General features: G+C 32.7%; 1 protein-coding gene and 2 long non-coding RNA genes across 4 annotated transcripts in view; 2 read left to right on the forward strand and 1 right to left on the reverse strand.

Moving 5' to 3' along the window:
* The window catches only part of LOC115889282 (gastrula zinc finger protein XlCGF26.1-like), a 158,333-nt gene that overhangs the window by 29,483 nt on the left and 108,532 nt on the right, over positions 1 to 20,318 (reverse strand). The gene's annotated exons all lie outside the window — the stretch shown is intronic.
* On the forward strand, positions 6,507 to 8,238 carry LOC115889283. Its single transcript, XR_004051415.1, has 3 exons — positions 6,507 to 6,860; positions 7,703 to 7,799; positions 7,893 to 8,238. It is a non-coding gene; the product is annotated as an uncharacterized LOC115889283 (long non-coding RNA).
* On the forward strand, positions 8,249 to 9,852 carry LOC115889284. The gene is made up of 3 exons (XR_004051416.1): positions 8,249 to 8,345; positions 8,637 to 8,705; positions 9,836 to 9,852. It is a non-coding gene; the product is annotated as an uncharacterized LOC115889284 (long non-coding RNA).

Below are 20,318 nucleotides of genomic sequence, written 5' to 3' on the forward strand. Positions count from 1 at the left end.
ATTGTGCCGATTTTGTTTCTTTAACTCCGACTTTGAAACTAAGCAGGCAACCTTTCAGCACACTTTCAAGCCAAATGAAACCAAGTAATTCTAGGAAATACGGACGGCTTTTTTAAAAGGGCTCGTTATCTATTGTTTATTTGTCGGCGGTCGGTCATTGAGATAAAAAATATATTGTGTTTTACTTTTTAATAGCGTATTTTTACCGAAAATAAACTGTAGTACCTAATAAATTGTAATAGTGTTGTAGGAATTGTGTATTGTGCATATTTTAAGTTTTTGTGTGACGTAATATCCAGTTTTAAAAAATTTATTGTTTGGGCACAGCTTAACTAATAATCGAAAAAAAATTGTTAATGATGATTGTTTCGGATTTTTAACCTCTTTCTCTTGTGGACCTCATAATAGAAAAATATTTACTAATGAAATTTTTCTTAAGGCTTACAACGAGTCAGCTGTCGCTTTAAAAACTGTTTGAAAAAAATTAAATAAAATATACAGCAATATTGTTATTATTCTTGTTGGCAAATTCTGCAAATCATTCACGTTCCATCACACTAAATTTCTTTATAATTTAAAGAAATATTATAATTAATATATCCCATCTAAACAAAACAAAACAAAAATAAGTAATGTATTTCGGCTCAAAAATGCCAGGTTACTACTCTGAAAACCGATTATTACTGCGAGCGATATGCGAGCAAGTGATGGATGATAAATCGTAAATCGCCTGTAACCTGGTGAGCAGCGAGGACGGTACGCCACACCCGATGTTAGTTGCGTGCCGAGTAATCCTCGAGAATCGACAAAAAAGGTTTCAGCATAAATCGTAAATCACTTATATCCTCGCGAGCAGCGGGGACGGTACACCACACCCGATGTTAGTTGCGTGCCGAGTAATCCTCGAGGATCGACAAAAATACTCGAGACATACCGAGGATATAAATACTCGGGTGACCGAAAACAAGGGGCGCTATTTAACATCATAAAAGATATTGCGCTTTTGCATAAAAAAAAATAGGCTATATTTCTCTTTGCACAGTTAAATAGAGCAGAAAATTTCCAAAATATCAGCGCAAACCGCAACTTTCTATTTTCTCTCTAACCGGAGATATTAAGAGAACAAATCATGTTAGGCTGCCGCTTAGGATTCGCAAAATCTCAAAACGTGTAAATTCAGTTTTCATGCATCGGAATTTCGGGCGTTTTCTTAAAAAAAATGACGTCATAAAGTTTAAACGTGTTTATGTAACATTATCCATCGCGCCCATCCATATAATTTTTACGAATTTCTTGGTTAATTATACAGTACGTCTGTCCGTTCTGTAGCTACGCGGTATCCGTGAGAGGAGAAACGATGGGGAAACGATATTCTCTCGATGTTTTTCGTAAAAAATTAGACGACGCGTCCCATCAATAAAAATTCGAGAAATTTGCAAGTGGCCAATAAAATGAGTGGGCGGAGTGATTTGCGGTGACGTACTCGTCAAGTCGACGTATAAAATATATTGCTGTTTATTTAAATGTTTTTTGTCCGCATTCCTTTCATAGACACAGATCCAGCAGATGTACTGTACGTAGGTAGTTCTCAGATTAAAATGTCCGAAAGTCACAAGGACAATCAATAATTTTATTAAAATTTCTATGAATTTTGTGCAGCCATATTGTTTTTAACGAATTTCGTATAGCCGAAACTATGGGTTTATTTCATGTAATGTAATTTAGTTATTAATCCTTGATTTCGCTTGTTTTCGTGTTTTACCTGTTGTTTGTGTTATTTATTATTATATTATAAAGTTTATGTTGTTCGGGTCACTTTTCATATAGCACCGAAGGTGCGAATCTTAACAATATGCACTACTGGTTCAAAACTACCCTTGATGCAAGTAGTTCAGCACCAAGACCGTTGGTCGGTAAATGTTTAGGCAGGAATTCTAGGATGGCGAATGATTGGACTTTTTAATTATCTGAATGAAATGAACTATCCATAATTTCCAAGAGCTGAATTGCCAATTTTGTTAGGGGATAGATGAAATTGCATTTGTTGCAATTTCATCACCTGAATGCAGTTGGTGTAGTTGATGCAGTTGGTGCTGTTGTGCCGCTTATTTTGCTATGAATATGTGGAGCTTCTTGGATACCACTTACTTTAGTAGATAGAGACTCTGGAGTGACATATTTCCATAGCCAACTAGGTCATCGGATTCAATATGCCTGGGTTTTAATTTATGGGGTCGAATGAAGAACGAACATGCATAAATAACAATTAAATGGTATCAAAATGAAATTAAAATTTATGTTTTGATATTTTGACGTAGCTTATTACTATAATTTTGTAGACCTTATAAGCCTAGACGACATTCTATTATGATTTATTTTCTTAATATCTTCCGTTAGAGAGAAGATAGAAAGTTGCGGTTTGCGCTAATACTTTAGAAATTTTGTGCTCTATTTAACTGTGTGAAGAGAAATATAGCTTCGTATTTAATTTTTTTTATGCAAACGCACAATATCTGTTGTGATGTCAAACAGCGCCCTCTAGCTACCACGAAAATTTATGGAAACAAAATATATACTGGAGATCATTAAGGAAGAAAAGCTCTTTTAAACGAGCCCCAGTTTGTTTAAATCGGCTAACTCAAACCAGAGATATCCTTATTTTAATAAAAGCAAGTTTAACCACAGAACAGATACAAATCAGAAATTTCACTGATGGGATTTCCGTTGTCAAGATTTAATTTTTTATGTTATATGCGCGCAGAGGGATCAAAACCATGCGCAAGGTTTTTGTGAGGTTGCCAAGGTGACCCATAATTCTCAGTACTTGAAAAATGTATTTTTATATTATAATCTCACGGCTACATTTCTTCACTCATTTAGCATTTCTTTCACGAAATAAGTAACGCAAGTATACAAGAATTACCGAATATACATAATTATGAGGAATTTGATATATTTGAAAAATTAAAGTATGCCTAAAATTAACATTATTATTACGAAAAACACTGCATGGCAACGTCCCTTGAGTGAAGCATTTTGCGACGTAGTACGAAATGTAACAAAAATTTACCTCATTTTCTGCACAACAAAGTTAAAAAATATTATCATTGAAATATTTAAACCAAAACAATTGAAATTGATTTTAGAATAAATAAAACCAACGGATATCGTCAATTTTGCACTCTATTTTGCTTTGCTGCTAAATACAAAAAAATTATTATTGCAATGGTAATTAAAGATTCAGGAATTTCTTTGTTAAAATCTGACAACTGACAACGTTGCTCAACATTTCTAACTATGATTTCTAACCTAAAAATATGAATGTCATATGAACGCAAGGTTATTAGATTCTATAGGTTACCTCAGTCGGCAGATTTTAGGCGAGGGGTGCGCGGAGGACGGCGGGTGTGCGTGACGTAGTTCTGATACCCGCCGTATCTCTTTTTAATACCTTCCATTTCTTTCTTTCTCGTACGGTTTAATGGCAATGGCCGTTGGTTTGGTAGTGGTTTTGTATCGTTTTTGTATTATTTCTTTATTTTCTAATATTTCTTTAAGTGTTACTGGTTAAGTTTATTGTGGTCTGTGAACTACACATATTTAAGTACTTTGTGGACAATTTATTATTTGCGTAGATCTCAGGAACTGGCAATTAAGTGAGTATAATTACTTATATAAATGTTCAGCCTAGAGAAACGTTTATCGGCATGTTTATACTAATTTTTAATAACTATTTTTTTTTTTGAAAAAAAAACAATAAGATTTAATATTTTTAGAATACTGGGAACTCGGTGTACAGTTACTACTTGTCAAAATAGACTAGAAAAGGCTAAACATTTGGAAAAATTATTAAATTTCATGCTTTCCCGAAGAATACCGAAATTACTCAAATATGGGTGCAGATTCAAAGGGTGTAGAGTTGTCGTAGAGATGGGAAATGGAATGTAGAAACTTGTAGGATTTGTTCAGATCATTTTACCGATGACGATTATGAAAGAGATCTTCAAGTAAGAGGAATTATTAGGACTTGGAAACTAAGAAAAACATTAAAAGCAATTGGTAAATAGTTCAAAGCTTTTCGGCTTTTTTCTAATATAATATTTTTAGTTATATAGGTATGAGTAGAATCTTATGTAATAGTAAAAAACAGTCAGTCCACCTGACAAAATTGATCCATTGAGGCAAAAATGAGTTGAACAAAGAAGAACAGAAGTGGCGGTGGAGGAATTACTAATGAAAAATTTCGAGGAAAGCAATGTAAATGTTGCCGAGGAACACAGTACCGTGGCATCTGGAGCTGTTATTACTTGTGTTGGTCATCCAATGTATGATGAATTATTGTTAAAATATAATGAATTGAAAACTATCCTATCTCTAAAGGAAAAATTATTGATGGCAGAGGACCAAAAAATTAAGAAATAACAAAAACAACTTTTAAAATCTCAACTACACTTGAAGCAGAAAAGTCCTATAAAACAGTAGAATACTAAGTCGGTTAGTTTATTTATAAATTTTAAATTCAACTTTTGTTCTAAATTTAAACTTTAAGTTTAAAGAAAATAAAAAAGAAAGCTAAGAATTTTTTTTTACAATGTAAATTATTTTTATTTATATACATATTTAGAAATTAATTATACAAACCATGTCGTAAAATTGGTATTTCTGAATTGTTTAAAACTGTTTGTACTAAATTTGCATATACATCATTTATATTACAAATAAATAATTTATTGCTTTGATTAGGTACTTTGATTTATTTATTTCAATAACTATACAAATTCATATATTACTAAATAAAAATGTAAGGGTATTGATAATAATTTCCAAATATTAAATTTTATTTATTGTATCTATTTTTATAAATATATACCAAAATATTTATGAAAAAGAAAATCAAGATTTATTCACGATAAGATCCTTTTACAAAATCTTCAAAATTAATTAACTTTTTACGTTTTAATACATTTACACATTTCATTTAAATTATATGAAAATAATTTAATTTTTTACATTTTAGAAAAAAATATAAAACATTACAAAATAATACCAATCTTTTTGTATTTTTCATTATTTTAAAGAGACGACAAAATACAAATTTAAACTGTTAGAACGAGAGAGACAAAATCCATATAACTTCTAGGCTAGACAAAGAGGAACTGGGTCTCGGGCTGACGTCACGCGCTATGATTGGTTGGGCTTAGGTGAGGTAACCTTTAGGGTGCAGCCACACTATCCTAAAAAAGGCGTATCGGCGTAACGGCGTAATGATATATATATATATATATATATATATATATATATATATATATATATATATATATATATATATTGATCATTCAGAAATTTTATCTGTCAAATTCATCTGTCAAAAATTTCAGCCAATAGAATTACTGGAAATCGATTTAAGGTCATTACGCCGTTACGCCGATACGCCGCGCCGTTTTTAGGATAGTGTGGCTGCACCCTTAGAGTATAATAACCTTGATATGAACGGGCGGAAAAGTAAATTAACCGAAAAGTAAATTAAAATAATTTTAATTTACTTTGTGGTGTGTTTGTGATATTTTGTGACTATATTTGTTTGACAATTTTGTTTACAATGGGCGTTGGTTACTGCTGTGTTCCCGGCTGTTTAAGCAATACGGAGGCTGATATGGGTCTTAGCTTCTTTTCATTCCCATTGGATCCAAAAAAGTACATAAATATTTTTTATCTACACAATAAGGAATGTTTCCTCTAGAATTTTAAACAATCTAGTAAGATTTTTTAGAAATTCTAATGTTTTTTACAGACTCATGTATGTACAATCATCTATTAAATAACAAAAAATATTTTAATAAATTCTAGATGTTCTGAGTGGGTTAGGGCTCAAACACACTGACGACCAGGTCGCACAGGCCAGGCCGCAGCTACCTCTAAAACCATTAAATCAAATGATATAGCGCACACTAACGTCCTGGCCGTCCGTTGGTCGTTGCGACCAGAAGACTGCACAGAAATATTATTATTTTCTGCCGCTTGTTACCGGTTTTCTTCCAAATTAATAATTTTTTAGATGAAATCCCTCAAATTCAAGGCACAATATTTTATTTTCTATAAGATATAGTGTTTTAGCACGTTTTAGTGTAGTTTTTGCACACGTGCAGAAAATCCAAAGAAATAGTATACAGACTGGATCAAAGGTAAAGGATCAAAGGTCGCGCGTACACAATACTTTTTGTTTGTTGTGAATAGCAACTTCGCTTTTTAGTTAACTAGGATATTTTAACATTTCTGAAACAATATTTTCTAATTGGTAAAACGTAAAAAATCGTTAGATTTGACAACTCTGTTGAAACTGGTCGTTCATCTGGCCGCAGCTAAAAACGCAATACATCCGGCCAGCCGAGGCCAGGTCGTTGCGACCTGGTCGTCAGTGAATTCGAGCCCTTAAGAACTGCAACACGCAGGATTTTAGAGCAAAATCACCTGTAGATTTGCATAGAGGGTATAGAGTTTGTGGAAAACATTTTCAACCTACCATGTTTGCGGGAATGTCTCAAAGCCGTCTAAAGAAATTTGCTGTTCCAACTTTATTTATGTCAGTTGGGTTCATAAGCATTGTTATTCATTTTACTTGTTATTTTTTTCAAATCATCAGTTGCTTGTTTATCTGCACAATCGATTTATACACTTGCACAAACGAACATTTAAATAAACAAAAATTGTTTATAGATAGGCATTTCACCAGTTTCAGTCTGTTCGTGGTGGTTCTGTGTAATATTTTCAATATTTTTATGACAAATACTATATTACTGAAAAACAAAAACTTTTGACAATAACATTTAGCTTTCAATTTTGCCTCTTAAAATTGTGTTTGTGTTATGCTCTTTGAATAAGAAGACTAAGGAAGGAGCATATCAAAAATCTTAGGTACACCGCGATGGGCCTCAAATATGGCCGACTTAAATTCCGGTTTATCAGTGCCGTTCTAATTTTATTTAAAAAATGTAAAACTATGATGTAGGGTAGACGTGGGGTAGACTCAATAATTTGTTATTTTATTTTACGTTGTGAATAAATGTTGGTAGTTATTAAAATTGTTATAAAAATATATAATTCTAATAAAAATAGATAAGTTATAATAAGTATTTATTAACACAAACATCCGATACGCTACTGAAGCAGGTAAGTCAAATTAACGTATCAAAATTCTTTGACATCTGATCTTTGACAAGTAGTAAATAAAAGCTAAAATGCAAGAAAATATATAATTTAGTTAATTTAAGTGAATTTCATAAATGATCGGTTTACTACACGTATGCATATATTATATAGTCACTTACTAGCGAAAAGTTGTTCCATTATTTCACTCAATTTTTGCCGAGATCTACCGCACGCTAAACAACCAACTATTTTAGAGTCTTTTTCGATAAATCGCGATAATGTCACTGTTAATTTAAGTTCTGCCACAATTTCCATCTAGATTTACTACCTTTATACAACTATCAGTAGTAGAATAAATAATAAATAACATAAAATAAGCTCCGTAAAGACTGACAAATTCACAAAATTTCAAATCAAATTCAAATCTGTCAAATGAATCGTCAAACATAACTGTCAAGGATCCCCACCCTAGAGTGCTTTTATGGTGCTTTTTCCGCCTACCATGCATGAATACATGGATAGCATTATGCTCCTTCCTTAGTCTTCTTATTCAAAGGTTATGCTCAAAAAAATTAAATAAATATATTTTTTTGTAGACAATTCCATGATGGAAGTTGAAACTACTATTCCTGCTGTTCCTGTTACATCTGAAGGTGAGTAAAATACTATTTTTTTAACCCTTTAAACACAATGCAATAGGGTATAGAATTCCAGTTTTCAATAAATATTTTATTTTATGTTTTCAGCTGTTTCAGAATTACCGTAATCTAGATACCGTAAACTACGGCGTATTTTGATTGCGTTGGTTAGTCTTTGGTGTGAGTTTGACTAGTACAAAATTATTAAAAATGATTATTTATTTAAAATAAAAATAGAAAACAAAAAAAGAGAATTCAATGAAACTGACAACATTGCTTTTTATTCTGCCGCTATCATGTCAAATCAAGCGTTAAAATTCTCCATAACGTCAAATATGTGCCAAAAATTACTAAAATCAAATTAAAATATTTTAAAATTCTGCGCATAATCTCCATTTATTTTTATTTAAAACTACTACTAAAAATGGTTACTTTATGGTAAAAAAAAAGAAAAATGCAAAATTCGTGTGTCAGGATAGTTCACCGGACCCCTACTTCACTAGATGTAATTGCTATTCCATCAACATTCAAGGAAGTTACATCCTTAGGTTACATCTGAAGGTGAGTAAAATACTATATTCTATTAATATATATATATATATATATATATATATATATATATATATATATATATATATATATATATATATATATATATATATATATATATATATATATATATATATATATATATATATATATATATATATATATATATATATATATATATATATATATATATATATATTAATACACACCTTTTAAACACAATGCTGAATATAAATCTCAACTGCCATACCAATATAGGGTATAGAATTCCAGTTTTCAGTAAATATTTTTTTATGTTTTCAGCTGTTTTAGAATCTACTTCACCAGATGTAATCGCTATTCCATCAACATCCAAGGAAGTTACATCTGAAGGTGAGTAAAATACTTTATAAACACAAGGCTAAATACAGGGTGGCGCACCTCATTCGCCTTGGTTGATTATACGAAAACGTAAAGAAATATTAATTAAATAGAAACAAAATATTTTATGGGTATATGTGGAAAGGCAATGTACTTATTTTGAAATGTACAGGGTGTGTCCGAACTAAGATCCATACCAAAGTTATATTTTTTCTTATGGTACACACCCGGTATTTTATTTCATTTTTGGATTCTTGGACATAAAATAAGGTATTTATTATAAGGGTTGAATATGTTTATAAGCTTAGGTTTTTGAGATATTTAAAGACATTTAAATATGCATGTTATAAAAACAAAGTTTGTCAACACCCTGTACATTAATTTTTAAGAGTTAATTCTTGTGCTGACTTTGAAGCCAGAGAAATAAACTTTACTAAAAAATGTATTGCATCCTTAAATGTATACAGGGGTATCAAAAATTGCTGGTCTATTTTAAATATTTACTTTACATAAAAACTTCGTTATTTCAAATACAACACTATGTATTTTTTAAAATAAGTCGAAGCAGATTTAAATGCTCTTTCAAACTATATTAGGATTTCCTATACCTATCTGGCTCAGATTTTGAATAAAGAGCGACTTTTCAATAAAATGGCAATCAAGATGGCTGGTGTCGTCATGGCAATTTGCTAGTGACAGTTAGTAGCTCTTTTCAAAATCTATATTAGTTTATGGACTTTATTTAAATTTATAACAGTTTATTTTTATTTAATTTACCTACAATAATTTAATAAGTATTTATTTTATCAAGAAAAATAAAGAAGTAGTTATTTGATTTATATTACGATGACTTGTAGATATATTGGATTTTCTATAAAAGCGCCAACTAAGACAAATTCATTTTCTTCACTTCCAACGACAGGTTTCTGTCTAGTAGGTTTCTACATCTTTCTGTTGTCGTACAATCAACTGAGGCGAATGAGGTGCGCCACCCTGTATAAATCTGTACTTCCATACTAATATAGGATATAGAATTCCAGTTTTCAATAAATATTTTCTTTTGTAGTTTGTTTTTATAATATTTAGAGAAGATCAATATTTCAAATAGATAAATAATATTTTTTTCTTTCTGGTTTGTAGAGATTTTTCACAACAGACACTTACATCCCTTAGTGCAGACAGTCGAAGAAAACATTATTATTACAAAAGGTTACAAATTAGAAGTTTGAAAAGAAAGTTGGAATTTCATCCGAAGACTGACAAAACAAATGTTACAAATAAAGACTTTATAGATTTCTGTAAGGAACACTCCTCTTGGTCAATGGCTAATTTTATTGAACTTTGCTTACAAAATTCCTCAAGGAAATCACATGGATACCGATATGCCAACGAATTTAAACAATCTGCATTAACAATTTATTTTTTAAGTCCAAATGCATATTATACATTTTTAAGAAAGCCACTTTGCTTACCTTCCAAGAGCATTCTCCATAGATTAACTAACAACTGGGAAATATATTCCGGATTAAATAAATTTGTTTTTGAGGCAATAAAAACTAAAACTGCATCTATGCAAGATATGGATAAGGACTGTGTGTTATGTATAGATAAGTTTAGTTAGATCATAGATATTTATCTATTCTTTTTTTTTATTTTTCATTTGTATTAATAAATTTTAGGATCATTTACATTTAAGTAATTGTATTAGATTTTGTACCTAATATCACATTGCTAGGATTATATGTATAATTTTTGCATATTTATAATAACAAATAAAATGTTATTTTATTTCAGTCAAATTGTTTTTATTATGTTCTGTCTACATTTTCAAATGAAGGTTTGTATTGAAAAAAATTAAAATTGCTGAATTATAAATTCATGACAGCGTCAAGCTTATACTGGGACCCCGAAATTTACGTAAACAGTCCCAAACTGCAGTTAAAAGTCGCTTATTCCTATAAAAAATTCACTACAAATTAGGTTACTGCAGCAAAATCTTTATTACTTATTTCAAATCCTGCATTTTTTCATAGACCCCTTTACACAAGTATAATATTAATACCTTACTACTGACGTCTTATCCATTTCAATTTCCTTACCTAATTTTAATAAAATAGCATATTATCTAATAAATCAAGTTAGGATGCAAATATCTTGATGTAAGCAAAACCCGCAATATGCATCATACTGCAACAAAACCCGCAATATGTATCATACTGCCACAAAACCCGCCTTGTCCGAATTATTTTTGTGATTTTTCTCTTTAAAAATTAAATATTTTTATTTCTAGAAAAACGAGATACAAAACAATGAACACGTTTTTTTTGTAAAATAACGCTTTAAACATTTGAATCAATTGGCATGATTTTTCGTATTATTTTTACACATTATTTATTTTGTCACTACTAAATATTACTTTTTTCAAATAAATACTGTTAAAAAACGAAATACGCTCCTGTCACGATTCACACGTATCTGAGTTCGACCCTGGCTCGTTTAAAACCGTCAACTAATGATCAGCTGTGCCGCGCGCAGGAGGATGAAATCTGTGCGCGACGAACGAAATTCTTACAACACACTTGAAAGGCACCGACGTTCAGTGAACTTTCTGATTTGTATCTGTTCTGTGGTTTAACCTTCCCCCCCCCCACTTTATTTTATGAGATAGAGCAAAATATTCTATATCCAAAAAATTACAAATTTTTCGATGATTACAATAGTAATATTACATCTGTATTTCTGTAATGTTTTTTGAAACGCTTTTAAATTTTTTTGATTCCATTTGACCATTGATTCCACGTCAAATTTATAAAAATAATATCGAAGGATAAAAAAAACATTAATGGGAATATTATTGTTCTATATTATTCCTAAAAACTTAAAATGTGTAATAATTAAAATATAATTTATTATATTAAAATAGGTCCATCTCCTGTTTCACAAAGCCAAACATTTCTGAAATATCCCAAATAAAGAAACAACTACTAATAACTGGCCAAGATCAGAGAGCCAGGTATTAAAACAGATGTTTATCGATTTGAATTTGTACGTTCGGCATCAATCGGGTGAAATCGAAACTCCTTCGGCTCGATACGTTTGCGTTTTGTACGTACACACGCAAAGATGCGTATCATGTATCTGTAAACGAAAGTGAATTTCTCACTGTGCGAGCGTACTTGTCAAACGATACGTTTATGTCTACGTCTTTGGCCATGCTTTAACTGAAAAAGAAACAACCAGACTGGTTTATCGAAAATCAACGACATATACAGGCTTTGTTGGAACAAAAACATAAAGCACACCAAGCAGTCACTGCAAATCCACACAATCCAAGGCTGGTGAACAACTTTAAAGCAGCCAACAACATGCTTCGAAGAAACCTGCGCCAACTAAAGGATAACTGGTGGTCACAAAAAGCAAATCAGATTCAAGAGTACGCCGCGCATCACGACTATCGTAAATTCTTCGAGGCTGTAAAAGAAGTATACGGTCCAACTAAGAACGTAAGCTACCTAATCAAGGCACAAAACGGTGAACTTCTAAAAGAGGAAGAGCAAATCAGAAATCGCTGGAAAGAGCATTACAGCCATATCCTTAACCAAGACAATATCCCCAATATGCAAGCACTAAACACAATACCTCAGTATAACAGCATCGATGTATTAGATATCCCAGTAATGGAACAGGAAATAAAGACCTCCATAAAACAACTTAAAAACAACAAATCGGCTGGCTGTGACGCGATTTCAGCGGAAATCTATAAGTGTGCAAGTAAAGAACTTATTGGTCATCTTAAGGCTCTCTTCGATGTCATATGGGAAAGCGGAGAGGTACCTCAGGACTTTCACAACGCGAATATAGTGAAAATATTTAAGAACAAAGGAAGTGCATCAGATTGCGGAAACTACCGAGGAATTTCACTACTGGTTATCGGAGGAAAAGTTCTCGCAAAAATTATGTCAAACCGCCTTCACCCACATATAGAAAAATCCTCCCAGAATCGCAAACGGGCTTTTGCACCAACCGCGGTGCCGTTAATTCCATATTCTCCGTCCGCCAACCACAGGAAAAAGTAAAGGAACAGCAGAGTAAACTTTATGTTGCGTTCATCGACCTAAGGAAAGCCTTCGACTCTGTAAATAGAGATGCATTTTGGGCAATTATGCAAAAGTTCGGAGTGTCCAACAAATTTCTTACTGTGTGTAAAAGCCTGCATAACAACAAGTCGAGAGTGTCACATCATGGATCACTGAGCGATCCCTTCCTGATAAATACAGGAGTTAGGCAGGGATGTGTCCTAGCTCCTCTCCTATTCAACATATTCATGACAGCGCTCTCTATTATAGTGGACAGCAAACTGCAGGAAAGAGGAATGGGTGTTAGATACAGGTATGACGGCGGTCTGTTGAACATAAAAAAGACTCAGGGCAAAAACACGTATAAAATTCATCACAGTACTCCAATACGCTGATGACTACGCTCTAGTTGCAAATACGTTACAGCAATTACAGGAAATGCTGAACACATATACCTGGGCATACGAGACTTTGGGCCTTAAACTGAACATCGATAAAACAAAAATCATGTGCGCTCCCCCGGAAAATCATAACAGCGCTATAAAAATCGGAGAAGAACTACTGGAATATGTATCGGAATTTAATTACCTCGGCAGTTTGATTTCGGAAAAGACAAATATCGACTCTGAAATTCAGCACAGAATCAGCAGCGCCTCAAGAGCATTCTGGAAATTAAAAGACAGGGTTTTCTACAATCATGACTTGAGCACAAAAACGAAATTTGCAGTTTATCGAGCAGTAATAATCCCCACCATGTTATATGGAAGCGAAACCTGGGTGCCGTACCACCGGCACACGAGCGCATTAAACAAGTTGCAACAGAGACACCTTAGACAACTGTTAAGAATCAAATGGTACCACCATGTCTCAAACGTATCAGTCCTTGAAAAAGCAAACTGCGTGAGCGCATTTAAAATTTATAAAAGTAATATGGAAGGATAAAAAAAATTAATGGAAATTATATTATTGGAAGTACCCACCATTAAAAACTTAAAATGTAAACAAATGATTAATTTAATTTATTATGTTAAAATAGGCCCATTTCATGTTCCACAAGGCCAAATATTTCTAAGATATCTTAAATAGAGTGCGTAGAGAGTACGAGCAAAAGGATACTTGAAAAGAAATGTTCAAAATCTAGTATCTATCCCGATACGTTGCTCTGTTAGCTTTAAGATCTACGTACACCGATGTACAGAAAGCGTTGACAAATATCATATTAACATCCGATAAAAAAACATAAGTTTATGAAGATAAATGCGGAGGCTAAACCAATTAAAACATGTACGAAAACAAAACGAATGTACGAAATATAATTTTTTAAATAATTTTAGAAAATACTATTATCTCTCAGATGTGGTTTCAAAGGTCTGAGAAAGTACTTAAAAGGGTCTCGAATCTTAGAAATCAGTTCGATCAATTGAAAAATGAAACTGATAATTTTGCAACTGAGTTAAACATTACAGCACGATTTAGTAGTAAAAGAATAAAACGATCAAAACTATTGTAACCAGTAATTTTCCAAGGCGAAGGAAAATGGCAACATGGCGACGGACACGGCGAAGTAGCATGGTGTTATTTTTATTAATTTAAGGCGTATAAATTGTATTAATTAACTTGCAATAAAGGTGTATTTACAGTTCAGAAGCGTGATAACTAGCGATGGGAACTATCGAATGAATTAGACTATCGAACGGTTACTGAATGAATTATTTCAACTATCGAATGGTTTTATTCGAATAAAATTATTCATTCATTTGTATACTTGTAAGCATTGTAAGTACATTGTAAGCATATGTGACAACCTCGCCATGCGACTAAATGGTTATCGTTGAGTGGGACTATCGAATGCTTTTGGTAAATGAAATTGAAATTTAGTATTCGTTTCATTTTTGTGTGCGTCAGTGCATTATTAGTACTTCCAAATTTTTATAACTTCGCCTTGTAAATACTGTGCTATTTTTGCGTTTATTAAAATATTTAAAATACTAAAATAGTAGTTTTTTTTTTAAATTGACGATTGTGTACAGGTCAAGAACAGTTAACCTAATAGGACTGCTCATTCAGTTAAAGTGTCCGCCAGGTGCATGCGAAAACTAATCGCTTTGTGACGGCATTGTAGTCCTTGTCATGGTTATTAGTCCTTGTCCGGCAACCAATAATACACACACGTGCATTATTGGTTGCCGAATGCAAAACGTTCATTATTTAGTTTATTTATTTAAACACCTTATATGTATGCAGTATAGAAAATTAACTGTATAAATCGTATTAATTACTCGGATAATGCATTTTTAAGAACAGCAGTTCCCAGCATCACCTTTTGCAAGCATTCTTTTTAGAGTACTTCCATATTTTGCTTTAAAATAATTAATAAACAAAATCGTGGGCACTTAGTAAGCACTTTGTCACAATCCACAACACAAAATGAACGTATTTATACACTATATAGCTCTAAAAACTTTAAGACACCTTTTTCACATTTAAAATTGACAAAATATTTAACTCAAATTTCTCAGCTGTTATTTTTATCTAAGATTTTTATAAGTTTACCATAGGCAACTAATAATACACACTATCATGACAAGGCCAAACAAGGCTTTGACAAGGACTACAATGACGTCACAACTGTCAGCTGAAGCGCGGGAAGAGGCGAACGTACGTCTTATGAGGATGAGCAATCCTATTAGTTTACCGTTCTTGTGTGCAGGTGGTCAATTTTTTTCCGAAAATTTGTGTGATTTTCCGTAGCCCGATCTTTCAATTATTTAATTTTATATGGTATATGGTCTATTTTTTTAATGGGAAATTTTGAGAAGAAGCAATTTTTAAGATAGATGAGATGAACTTTAATTTTAAAAATACATATTTGTATTTTCGATGTTTTAATAATATGAATTAGTTGAACTTAATAATCATATTTAAGTAGTGTGGTTAAGTAAATGGTTATCGAACTCAAATTTTGGGGTGAGAAAATTAAATTGAAAGTTTTACACGTGCCAATTTAAAAAAAAGTTAACGATGGCTTGTAAACAACATTTCAAAACTATAGTCTTTGCCTTAAAGAAAATTTATCTGAGCCTAATAGAAATTATTTTACTAAATTAAGTTTACCAATAAAAGTCAAACAAAATAAACTAAGTTGATCCAATTAAATAGAACATGAGCCAATCAAATTAAGCTGAGCCCCACGTTACAGGGCGTCATATACTTTATTCTTCTATGTGTGACGACTTTTCTGTCGTTACCCAAATAGAATGAAAAAAAGAATCCGTTGCTCAGGGTTAGAGGAAAGCTGGGTTCGTAGGTAAGGCTTCTGACTCACAGTGACTTTCTAATGTTGTTAAAAAAATAAAAAAATGATAACATATTTAGGCTGCAGAGATTTTAATATTGATGTTAAGAATTCAAATAGGTATGGTCAAAGACAGTGAAAAGGGCGCCACTTACTTTGTTTATGAGAGTGGTAAAGTAAGAAACCAAAAATAAAAATACAATATCACAACATAGCTAAAATAAAGTAATCAACAGCATTAAGGGTCTATTATGTTTATCAGGTATAAAAGTCAGAGAAATAACTATCCTACATTAAACATTTATTGAAAACGAACACAAGTATCAACAATTAGTCAGAGTGATAACAATAAAACCGCAAGTTATTTTAAATAGATTTGAATTTAGTAACTGTATTCTTTGAACTATGTAAGCTACTTAATAAAAACAGGTGAAATTTACGTATGTCTCAATACGATGATGTTTCGAAACATGTCGTGTACAAAAACCTTTAAAATGAATACGTGTTAATAATTTTCATATAAAATATCATAGCTAAGTAAGAGTGTACTGTACGAATCAAATTATAACTTATAACGTTAAATAAAAAATAATTTTGACTACAATAGGTGGGATAAATAGTAATAATTTACCAGGTTATTAAATCTGTTGTCTCAAAAATTATAAAATAAAAGCGTACCTTGTGTATCAAACTTAAGACTTATCTGTATATAGTTTCTTATAATGTAAATAGGTAGGTAGGTATTCTCCAGACTAACAGAAGTGGATGCAGATGACTATGGCAGGAGAAGTCTTCGATATCAACCAAAAGAAACGATTGTAATGTCAGGAACACTGTCTTACGGTCTGCATAGGTCCACACAAAATGAAAGTGGGTGAAACATACAATAATTACTGCATTATAACTGCATACCATGTGGTAATTACTGAGTACCAGGTGGTAGTTACTGAGTACCATGTGGTAGTTACTGAGTACCATGTGGTAGTTACTGAATACCATGTGGTAGTTACTTAATATCATGTGGTAGTTACTTAATATCATGTGGTAGTTACTCTATAAATAAAAAATAGTTCTCAGGACAGATACTCAATAAAAAAAAACAACTTACGGTCTGAAAATCAGCTTTACATAAATATATTCAAACCATATGCCGATCCAAACCAGTAATTATATACTCAAATAAACGAAATAACAAACGGAAATAACTGAAATAGAATTTAGTTAGATGGGGCTATATAAAATGGCGGATAAACTTACGGTAATTATTCCAAGAAGAAACCAAACAAATACGATCTATACTCTGGATTGCATACTTTACAAGGTTTTCAAATCTCCAAATCGGATACCCATGCAATCGAAATCGAAAAGTGGATTCAGAGCTTTTCACTGGAAAATTTGTCGGACGCCGAAACACGCGTCTTCTTCAGATCCAAATTCCCAGAAAAAAAGAAAAAGAGAGAGAAAAAAGTGATATCATATGATCGAAATCATTAGAACAGAAAATCGCAATCCACAGCGAAGTGAGATTCAGACAAGTGACATGCAATTAAGGAAGTTTGGCATATAGCGAATAGATGGCGCTAATAAACAAGACAAGTAAACTGTAAGAAATGAAGTTTGACATCTAGCGAATAGATGCGCTAATAAACATTAAATATCGAAACAAGTGAGCTGTAACAAATGGAGTTTGGCATCTTTGGCATCTAGCAAATAGATGGCGCCAATACTAAGAAATTTAAATAAAAATAGATTTTTAAATTCAATTTTATTAAAGGGAATAAAAAATGCTACACACTGCATGCTTAGAAAATTAATAAATGTTTATATTCTATGATTTTAAAATTTGTTGTTAATATAACAAATTAGTTCTGTAATTATTATTATTTAATAAACCAACGTTGCTAAGAAATTTAGAGACTATATTATTTTTAAATAGGATCTAATATAAATAATTTTGACTTCTAATTTGTTGCTTATATTTTTCTACTAGTTAAATAAAATGTTTATATTAAATTATTTTAAATTTTGTTGTTAATAGGTATAACAAATTATTACTGTTATTATTATTTATTAAACCAGACTTTGCTTAAAAACATTAAAAATAATTTTCCTACATCCAAACTAAAAAGTATTATTGCACTGTAACAACAGAATATTAATAAAAAAATGCAAAATATATTATAGACATACTATCCCTAATTAACTAATGCCAAAGAATAATATTCTTTGCTAATATCAACTAATACCAATGTATGGCCACAGCGCCCTTCATAATGTATTTTCTGTGTAAATACCTCCATAAAAAAAATAATGTGTCCTTATCTTTATCTGACTCCGCAAAAAATCAAAGATGCCGGCTTCTTTCATAGCATTGCCACCGACCGCTGTCGGGTTTCTAGGAAAAAACCTACGTCGCCGGGCGACAACTAAAATCCAGTTTATATTTTATTATAATCGATACTGACGAATAAATGAATTTTATAAATGAATGGTTTTTGCTGCCGAATTACTAGAATACAATATTTCAAGGCAGATGACGCATCTATTCGATAATTTTTATTCGATTAGTTTTCGACGAATGTTTTCTTACTAGCTATCGAATTATTCGAATGAATTGCAACTATCGAATGTTTCGATAGTATTCATTCGATAGTTCCCACTACTAGTGATAACCGACGTGTTGTGTTTGTGGAGTGAACAAAAGGCGAAAATAGTGATACTTGGGCGATAAAAATCAAGGCGAAGTTGTTATTTTTTTATAAGGTTAGATTGCATAAAATAAGTGGCGAGATTGTTTTGTGTTTTTTAGCCTATGGCGGGCGACCGGGAGGATATTCCTGAGCTAGATTACGAGCCGGAATCAAGCGAAGGCAAGCGTGGCGAGCGTGATTCGGTCTCGGATGAAGAATCTCTGTCGATGGTGGAGAAGTTGCTTAAAGGCGGTTTAGCAGCTAGTATCCAGCAGATTGTGGCGGCCGAGATGGCAAAGGCGTCCAAACAAAAGATGGCTATTGTTAAAGGCGGTACCAAGAGCAAAGGAAAAAGCGTAAAATCAGGTGAGAGCGTTCCTCAGCCGTTGGGAGCTGCTTGAAGCGATAGGGCGGGATCTGCTTGCAGTTCTGGGTGTATAGGATCAGGGACAAGGGCGGGCGGTGAAATCCTTGAACCTTTTGATCCTGACAGCCAGGATTGTAATGTAGTGAGGTGGATAAGTAAGGTGGATCAGTTGGGCGACATTCATGGCTGGTCCAGTTACGAGAGGGCATATTTCACCCAGGCGAAATTGCAAGGCGCGGCAAGGAGCTGGTATAACCGACTGGAGAACTATGACCTTTCGTGGGAGCACTGGAAGGTGGCTCTGAGGAAGGCGTTCCCTCGAGAGCATGATTTTGCTCAGTTGATCAAAGACATGATGGCGAGGGGAAAATTGGATGGCGAAACCATGACCCACTATTACCATGACAAAATGGCGTTGATTGAGAGGTGCGAGCTGTCAGGCACAAAGGCGTTCTCGTGCTTGATTGACGGATTACCTCTCGATCTGCAGGCGAACGCACGGGCATTTGCTTGCTCAACTCCTGGCAACTTGTATACTGGGTTTCTTTCTTCTTTTGACAAGTGTCTAACAGGCGTGGAAAGGCGGAACACGAAAGGTTTGACTGCCCTAGTCGTAGTGGAGGACCTTCGGGAGGCAGATCTGGCGTGATTCCAAAGGCGAAGCACTGTCAGGTGAGACCTTAGACAAGGAAAGAGAGGAGACGGGTAACACGCATATTCTCCCGTGATCGGATAGTGAGGCCAAAATTCGATTGGCGGCCATACTTTGGTGACAAGATTTCGAGGTGACACCGAGCGAATTTTTATGTTTTTTGTGACAACTGTTTTGTTTTAAATTTATAAATGTGTTGTTTAGTATGGTGAGATGTTCAGCGTATGGCTGCAAAGGCCGAAGCGAGAAAAAAGTGGCTGGAATTACATTTCACAGGTAAAAATCGATACACAACTTTTGTCATGTGGTCATAAAATGTAATTTTTTTTTCATTATAGCAGTAAAAATATGTAAAATGCTTTTAATATGTCTTGTACCACATCCAAACCAAACTATTTTTAATAATTCCAAGTAGTATTTTCAAAATCCTGTATTATAATTAATGTTTGAAACTATAAATATTGCTACTCAGACCGGATTTCACCAGTGGCGCAGGGAATTATAATCAGAGAAATACAATTTCTGCAATAAACATTTTTTTATAT

Source organism: Sitophilus oryzae, unplaced genomic scaffold (genome assembly GCF_002938485.1).
Source record: "Sitophilus oryzae breed Bouriz unplaced genomic scaffold, Soryzae_2.0 scaffold_813_pilon_pilon, whole genome shotgun sequence".
NCBI lineage: Eukaryota > Metazoa > Arthropoda > Insecta > Coleoptera > Curculionidae > Sitophilus > Sitophilus oryzae.